Below are 8,759 nucleotides of genomic sequence, written 5' to 3'. Positions count from 1 at the left end.
GCTCCTTGCAGGCAGATAAGCTGTCAGCGCTTTATAGGCTGATGCATATAATCCAGACTGGGTGAGCTCTATTCCTGGCAGGCTGATCAGATTCAATAGCAACCTCAGGGGCTGATAAATCAGGAGGCAGCCTTGCAGGTGGTTTCCTGAGTGGCGCAGTGGTCTAAGGCACTGCATCGCAGTGCTAACTGTGCCACTAGAGATCCTGGTTCGAATCCAGGCTCTGTCGCAGCCGGCCGCGACCTGGAGACTCATGGGCGGTGCACAATTGGCCCAGCGTCGTCCAGGGTAGGGGAGGGAATGGCCGGCAGGGATGTAGCTCAGTTGATAGAGCATGGCGTTTGCAACGCCAGGGTTGTGGGTTCGATTCCCATGGGGGGCCAGTATAAGCAAATATGTATTCACTAACTGTAAGTCGCTCTGGATAAGAGCGTCTGCTAAATGACTAAAATGTAAATGTAAATGATAAGTAAGGCTTCTTGCAGACAGCTTACAAGGCAGCATCCTGACTTATCAACCTCTGAGGCTGCTATTGAATCTGATCAGCCTGCCAGGAATAGAGCGCATCCACTCTTCATCATATACATAATGCACTGACTGCTAATCTGCCTGCAATGGGCTTTATGAATGAAACAATGTACAATACAGCATCCTGACTTATTAGCCTCTGAGGCTGCTATTGAATCTGATCAGCCTGTCAGGAATGGAGCTCACCCACTCTGTAAATGTCAATATTATCCATAAAACATGAAGTGCCCTTACAATTATACATGTATCAGTTATGCAAGCTAACAACCAGAATAAATAACAAGACTACCTAGCTAACTAGCTAGCTAGATCGCTCTCTGACAAGACTGGCCAAGTTGTTGCTTGCATGCGATTGGCTGTGGTCTTGGGGGTGGCACAGCCTGGGAGACAGGGCTGCCTGTCAGGCATCATTCAGGGCTTAAATGCCCCACGAGGGCTTAACTGTCCCAAGAGCAGTAGCTCAAGGTAAGGGACATTTAGCTTGCTCTCATTCTAACTTATAAACTGATAATGAGCTCCAAACACAAATTAAAGCATGATGTTAGCATAAAATGTACCATCCCTTAGTGTAGCGATCAATAAAAACGTATGCGCGGATCCACTGTGGGCTCTGCAACCTTAGCCATACTGCCAATCTATCATCAATACTTCCACTCCTATTTATAGAGTTTATCTCATGATTTCGACAAAACAACTTTTGTTATTTCGGGATCATGAGATAAATAAATTGTGATCTTGACATAAAGAGAGAATTATGTTTTTATTCATATGTCCTCTCTGGACTTCCGTATATATCAGTACACTCTTAACCACTTAATCATTACGAAACTTCTATTCGATCAAATAAGAGACACCTAGCAAATAAGACATTCTATTTTTTCAACACTCTCATTGATCTCCGTACAAAAACTCTGCGCTTGGTGAGAAAAGAAAAGAGGAAAAAACGCCACATGCTGGAGAAGATAGATTTTGGGCCCAGTTATCCCTCTCGCTTCGCCTCTTCCTCTCTGGCTAAATTCATTGAAATCAATTCATTGAAGTCTTGTTGAAGGAGTTCCAGTCACAGTCCTCACTCCTGATCCTAACCAGGGACGTGGTTTCATCCTCACACAGCAGGGACTATAACCTCCGCTGCCACAGAGGGTAGCCTAACCACACATGGTCTAGTCTACAGAGTGTTGTTTTGAGAGTGTGTAGAGTAAGCATCTCATGTTGCATGGCACACATAGGCTTTTAGGCCTAGAATGTGGTGATGTCTGTCTTTCCTCTTCACAGGGGTGTCCGTTACCTCAGCAAGCCCTGTCCTCAGCGCTACGCCATGATCGGAGAGTTGTTGAGCAGAGAGGAGCATGATATTGTCCTGCTGCAAGAGGTTGGTGCACACACACACACACACACACACACACACACACACACACACACACACACACACACACACACACACACACTGGTCTGTTGTGTTCATATTTTGGTGAGGGAGGTCCACTATGTTACACCCCATTCCACTAATCTCACAGCTGCCTCCAATGTCTGGGCATTCTGCCAAAGCCGTATTCATACCAAATACTGTATACATGTACATACCACGTCCATACCACGTCCGTACCACGTCTAAACCACATCCATACCACAAACTCACCCCAAAGCAATCCCTTTCTATTGAGCAAGCTTTTCAACACTTGCCTTGATGTTATTAATCATTATTACATTGATGGATGCTCATCTCCTCCTTTTCAAAAACAAAACAAATACTAGAACATCAATTGTTTTACCTTTTGCGGATCCCAGCTCTAAGGCCTTACGTTAATCAGAACCCAGCATACACACAGTGATCTCTGCTCTGCACTGTACACTGCATTCTAATCTCAACCACAAGAAACATTACTATTCATTTGTGAGGCAATTATTTTGTAATAGAATGACCTCAAAGCAGGAAGATTAGCTAGCTGTTTATCTTTATACTTGTTTGACCTCTATACCAAGGCACCAGACTAAGATTAGTTCAAAGGCCTTGCATTTCTAATCCGCTCAGTAATTCACTAAAAGAGTGGAGCAAATGTTAAAGTCAGCTGATTTTAGTCAGTTCGTTCTTACAGTTTATTCAGAAGTCTCATACACTTTGCAGCGTATTGACTATATCTGGACTGGTGTAGTTTGCAGTCTTATCATGTGTAGCAGTCTGCAGCTGTAAGACATGATAACACTAATAGGGCTAGCCTAAACACTTTACTTGAACGGTACTTATATTAGGACATTATGAGTCATACCCTATTCATAAGCAGTTCATAGGTATACATCGGTTATGAATGTGTTATAAAGTCCTTCTGTAGGTAGCCTACCCTTAAAGGTGCAATATGCAGACACGTCTTTTTCTCCCTCTTTCTCTCCATCCAGTGGAGTCATAGGCAGTGGACTGGCCATGTTCTCCAGACATAGAATCCATGGCGCATTTCTCTGCCGCTATTCATTAAACGGCTATCCATACATGGTAAGTCATCTAGTCTTTAGACATTTGTGTATACAGGTTGATGGTTGGATCTTTGGTAGTTAGTCAGACATTCTCTTCATTCCTGACTATGTATCCTGTCCTCTGATTCCAGGTCCACCATGCAGACTGGTTAGGAGGCAAAGCTGTGGGGATGGTCATATTAAACAGAGGCAGACTGACAGCACACGTCTACGTCACACATGTATGTGTTGCTATCCACACTGATACTGATAATATATTATTGAGAAGAGAATTGTATTGGATTCACCATTTGTGTACCATGTCTCCTAGAGGTCTGAACCAAGAGTTTGATATCAGACCATTTCTTACATGAATATGTCACTTTGATTGGTCTTGCCTTCCAGGTCACCTACTAGGTCATTTTGTAAATATATAGTATTTTCTGGAACTACTACATGTACCCATCTCATTGTTATTAAATTAATAGAGATACACAAATTGTTTTTGCACCTACCATGCGTCATGTCTGCAATGGTCATGTGAGGTGAAATGTGTATATTTTGGGATGTGAGCACAGTCTGTTTGACCTGATGAAGATCCGTTTCGGATCTAAACATTGTCAATAAAGCGGTGAATTGGGAGCTTTAACAGTGTGCGGGCCTTCTTGTTCTATACTATTGATATCCACACTTCTCATCAACACGTTGCCTATAGACACTGATCCCAGATCAGTTTAGTTAATTTCTCCATAATGGTTAGGGTTAGGATTTTAGGGAGTTTGCTGATCCTAGATCTGTGACTAAGGGCAGCCTCTACCTGGAGCCTTCACATGTACTGTATATGAGATGTATCTATCACTGATGTGGTCACATACACATATTTAGCAGATGTTATTGCGGGTGTAGCGAAATGCTTGTGTTCCTAGCTCCAACAGTGCAGTAGTATCTTACAATTCACAACAATACACACAAATCTAAAAGTAAAATAATGGAATTAAGAAATATATAAATATTAGGACGAGCAATGTCGGTGTGGCATTGACTAAAATACAGTAGAATAGAATACAGTATATACATATGAAATGAGTAAAGCAGTATATAAACATTATGAAAGTGACCGGTGATTCCATGTCAAGGTGCAGGGTTGAGTAATTGGAGGGAGAAGGACTCCTACCTACCTCATAGAGTGGGACAGGCATGGGAGCTGCAGCAGTGTATATGGTAAGGAGCCTAAAACTCAATGCACACAGCCTCTCTTGACATTTTAATTTCAATGTAATTTTAACGGGTGTTGTTTTGATTTATTGTGTTAGTCATACCTCCAGTGGAGAAGACCTGGGGATTTTTGGCGGAGATCTGAACATGCATCCCCAGGACCTTGGCAACCGGTTGCATCTGGGACAGTTATACAGAGACTGCTCAGTTTGATGTATGATAATCACATTAATGATGTCCAGTGTTGTTCTTTTTTTATTTGAAATGTACAGTAACTGAAATATCTTGTAGGAGAGGTGAATAAGGAATGATATTTGTATGAATTGTGGACATGCTTCTAATACTTATTATAATGTTATGTTAGAATGAAAAGCTGTTAATGATACTTTCTCTGTAGTGCTGTGAGGACGTCATCACTCTTGTAGCAGATAACCCTTTCATCAATCCCAAAGAGCTCTGTCCCTTTGAGAAGGACATCCAAATAGACTGCATCCTCTACAAGGTGACAGAGTGAGAAGGATAGTTGGATATCCGGCTTTTGTTTTAATTTGTAACTAACTTTCATATTTGACTAACAGTCTGCCAATGTGTACTGAACAATAAATGTGCCTACATTTCACAAAATAAAATAGACATTGATCATTGAATTGATGGTAAATCTTGTACACTAAAAAGTGTGTTGTATCATTCCCAGGGGTCAAGTAGAGTGTCTATCCAGTGTAAGTCTCTGTCCACCACCAAAGGTTCTGTCCCTGACCATCCCCTCCCTTACTCTGACCACGAGACACTGAGCACTGAGCTGCAGCTGCAGACCCTGATGCAGACGCTGCAGGCTGGAGGGGACGACACAGGGGAGAGCAGGACTTTGCTGCAGGTACTCATTCTAAGTCCAGATGTGGTCCATTACGATTTGATATGCAACTTTTAGTATTTGTTTAATATTGTTATTTTGATTCTAACAGCTTCAAGATAATCGATATTCACCACACTACATTCTCTATGGACAACATACCATTCCAGTTACAATGTGAGGAACTAGGATTGGATTTTCTCTTTGTCCTTCGTAAGCTGAGCTAGTGGACATAGTGACAGAGGCCCGTACTGTGCTGTGCACTGTGCTGAGAGAATGCGTTACACGGCAACCCGTACAGGGATGATGGGTGTCACGTTCGTTAGAGTGAGTAGACCAAGGCGCAGCGTTGAAAGCGAACATACTTTATTAATCGAATGATAACACGAACAGCGAAACAAAACAACAAACGATACGTGACATCCAAAGGACAAACCTAACTAGGAACAAACCAACTGGAAACAAGATCCCACAACTATTGTGGGAAAACAGCCTCTATAAATATGGCTCCCAATCAGAGACAACCAGCAACAGCTGACACTCGTTGCCTCTGATTGGGAACCACTCTGGCCAACACAGAAATACAAAACATAGAATATCCACACCCTGGCTCAACATATAGAGTCCCCAGAGCCAGGGTGTGACAGTACCCCCCCCTAAAGGCGCGGACTGCGACCGCGCCTAAACATCAACAAACCAGGGGAGGGCTGGGTGGGCATTCCTCCTCGGAGGCGGTTCCGGCTCCGGGCTTGACCACCACCCTTCAACCATCCCCCCGTGGCGCCCCTGGTCCGGTCTGGCCCCGCTGGCTGGAGCTGGACTGGACATAGTAGAAGCGGATTGCTTAGGCTCCGGTGTGGAGCCGCTGACCGGTACCTGACCAGGCACCGGTGTCCCAGGCACGGGTTGTGCCGGACTGACGACGCACACCCCTGGCCTGGTGCGTGGAGCAGCTACGGGCCGGACCGGGCTGACGATGCGCACCCCTGGCTTGGTGCGTGGAGCAGGAACGGGCCGGACCGGGCTGACGATGCGCACCCCAGGCTTGGTGCATGGAGCAGGAACGGGCCGGACCGGGCTGGCGACGCACACCGTAGGCTTGGTGCGAAGGGCAGGAACAGGCCGGGCCGGGCTGGCGACGCGCACCGTAGGCTTGGTGCGGGGAGCAGGAACAGGCCGGGCCGGGCTGGCGACGCACACCGTAGGCTTGGTGCGAGTGGCAGGAACAGGCCGGGCCGGGCTGGCGACGCACACCGTAGGCTTGGTGCGAGTGGCAGGAACAGGCCGGGCCGGGCTGGCGACGCACACCGTAGGCTTGGTGCGAGTGGCAGGAACAGGTCGGGCCGGGCTGGCTACGCACACCGTAGGCTTGGTGCGAGTGGCAGGAACAGGCCGGGCCGGGCTGGCGACGCACACCATAGGCTTGGTGCGAGGAGCAGGAACAGGCCGGGCCGGGCTGGCGACGCACACCGTAGGCTTGGTGCAAGGAACAGGAACAGGCCGGACCGTACTGGGAACACACACCACTGGCCTTAAACGGGGATCAGGAACGGGCCGGACCGGACTGGCAATACACCTCAGTACCTCTCGCCGTGCCTCTACAACTTCCTTCCCTCCTCTCACCAATGGCTCCCGTAACCCGGTGGCCTTCTCTCCTCGTCTCCCATTTCGCCCTGTGGCAGCCTCCTGCTGCCCAGTCGCCCATGCCGTGTGCCCCCCCCTAAAAAATTTCTGGGGTTGCCTCTCGTCCGTCCGACGACGACACTGTTGACGCCGTTGCTCCTCTCTCGCCAGGGCCTTAATCTTAGCCCATGGCCCCTTGCCCCCAAGCATGTCCTCCCAGGACCACGATTTGCCCACCTGGGCCATCGCCAACCTTTCCAGCTCCTTTCCCGGCGCTTCCTCCCATGTCCAGGCCGCCTGCTCCTGGACACGCTGCTTGGTCCTGGTATGGTGGGATCTTCTGTCACGTTCGTTAGAGTGAGTAGACCAAGGCGCAGCGTTGAAAGCGAACATACTTTACTAATCAAATGATAACACGAACAGCGAAACAAAACAACAAACGATACGTGACATCCAAAGGACAAACCTAACTAGGAACAATCCAACTGGAAACAAGATCCCACAACTATTGTGGGAAAACAGCCTCTATAAATATGGCTCCCAATCAGAGACAACCAGCAACAGCTGACACTCGTTGCCTCTGATTGGGAACCACTCTGGCCAACACAGAAATACAAAACATAGAATATCCACACCCTGGCTCAACATATAGAGTCCCCAGAGCCAGGGTGTGACAATGGGTCAGGCCCTGCTGCTGTTGGAGCTGGCCATCGCTGCTGTCCACTGGCTGGCCTTGGGAGCCAACCAGCCCTTCCCCCAGGTCTCCTTCTACCTGCTGGGGGCATTGTTCTTCGCCATCCTGCTCATCACCTTCCTACTCTACTACTTCCACACCATGGAGGTTGAGACTCTGCAGGCAGCTGAGGACCAGATGAGGCTGGCAGTGTGGAGTCTCCAGGAGAGGCTGAAGGGCTTTCCCCTGGCCCAGCCTCTGAACTCCCTGCATAGGCCACTGGATGGACAGGACCCCGCCCTGCCCTCTGGAACCAGAGGAATAAATCAAATAAAAGCTACTTTTATTGGTCGCATACACATATTTAGCAGATGTTATTGCGGGTGTAGTGAAATGCTTGTGTTCCTAGCTCCAACAGTGCAGTAATATCGAACAATACACAACAATACACACAGACCTAAATGTAAAAGAATGGAATGAAGAAATACATGGAATAGAGGCTGGAGGAGGCATGGGGTCTGGTAGGGGAGGTATAACATCAACTGTGAGGAACTGATCTGAAAGAGGTCCTTGGAGTTGGACTGCATCGACTGAATGTGCTTTATGCTGTTGAGGTTTCACTACAGTAGAAGCATGCAGCATAAGGTTTCACTTAATGAGTTGAACCAAAAGTAAAGGACGTTTCTCAGTGTGGCTTTGCTCATTTGCTTAGCTGCTATGTTATTTGTTTTGTTTTGTAACTTTGTGCATCAGTAAATTCCAGTAGTCCATTTTCAGATTGCATTGAATTTACTCATCTTCCCTCTCTAACAATGACAGCTTCTTGTGACAGTTGGCCATGCGACAATCAGGTGATAAACACATTCTTAATATACATTTAATCTTATGTTTGAAGCTGTTTCCTATAGTCCAGACCTGCAGATTGCATTTGTATTTATTTTTGTATTGTATTTATTATTAGGCAACAGCTACACTTCCTGGGGTCCAGCAAAATTAAGGCAGTTATACATTTTTTAAAACATTACAATACATTCATAACAGATTTCACAGCACACTAAGTGTGTGCCCTCAGGCCCCTACTCCACTACCACATATCTGCAACACAAAATCCATGTGTACGTGTGTGTATGGTGCGTATGTTATGTGTATGCATGTGTCTGTGCCTATGTTTGTGTTGCTTCACAGTCCCTGCTGTTCCATAAGATGTATTTGTATCTGTTTTTTAAATCTGATTCTACTTGATGTGGAATAGAGTTCCATGTAGTGATGGCTCTATGTAGTACTGTGCGCCTCCCATAGTCTGTTCTGGACTTGGGGACTGTGAAGAGACCTCTGGTGGCATGTCTTGTGGGGAATGCATGGGTGTCTGAGCTGTCTGCTAGTCATTTAAACAGACAGCTCGGTGCTTTCAACATGTCAATA

At 46.6% G+C, this 8,759-nt stretch overlaps 1 pseudogene across 1 annotated transcript; it reads left to right on the top strand.

Annotated features, from left to right (window-relative positions):
* Positions 1–874: 874 nt before the first annotated feature.
* Positions 875–7,662, top strand: LOC311138324 (sphingomyelin phosphodiesterase 2-like; annotated as a pseudogene). Its single transcript has 9 exons — positions 875–993; positions 2,923–3,016; positions 3,129–3,222; positions 4,119–4,197; positions 4,290–4,405; positions 4,589–4,693; positions 4,886–5,086; positions 5,260–5,356; positions 7,350–7,662. The product of its transcript is annotated as a sphingomyelin phosphodiesterase 2-like (transcript).
* Positions 7,663–8,759: the final 1,097 nt, after the last annotated feature.

Source organism: Coregonus lavaretus (assembly GCF_964263955.1).
Source record: "Coregonus lavaretus genome assembly, chromosome: 12".
NCBI lineage: Eukaryota > Metazoa > Chordata > Actinopteri > Salmoniformes > Salmonidae > Coregonus > Coregonus lavaretus.
This window is presented reverse-complemented; position numbering and strand designations above follow the sequence as displayed.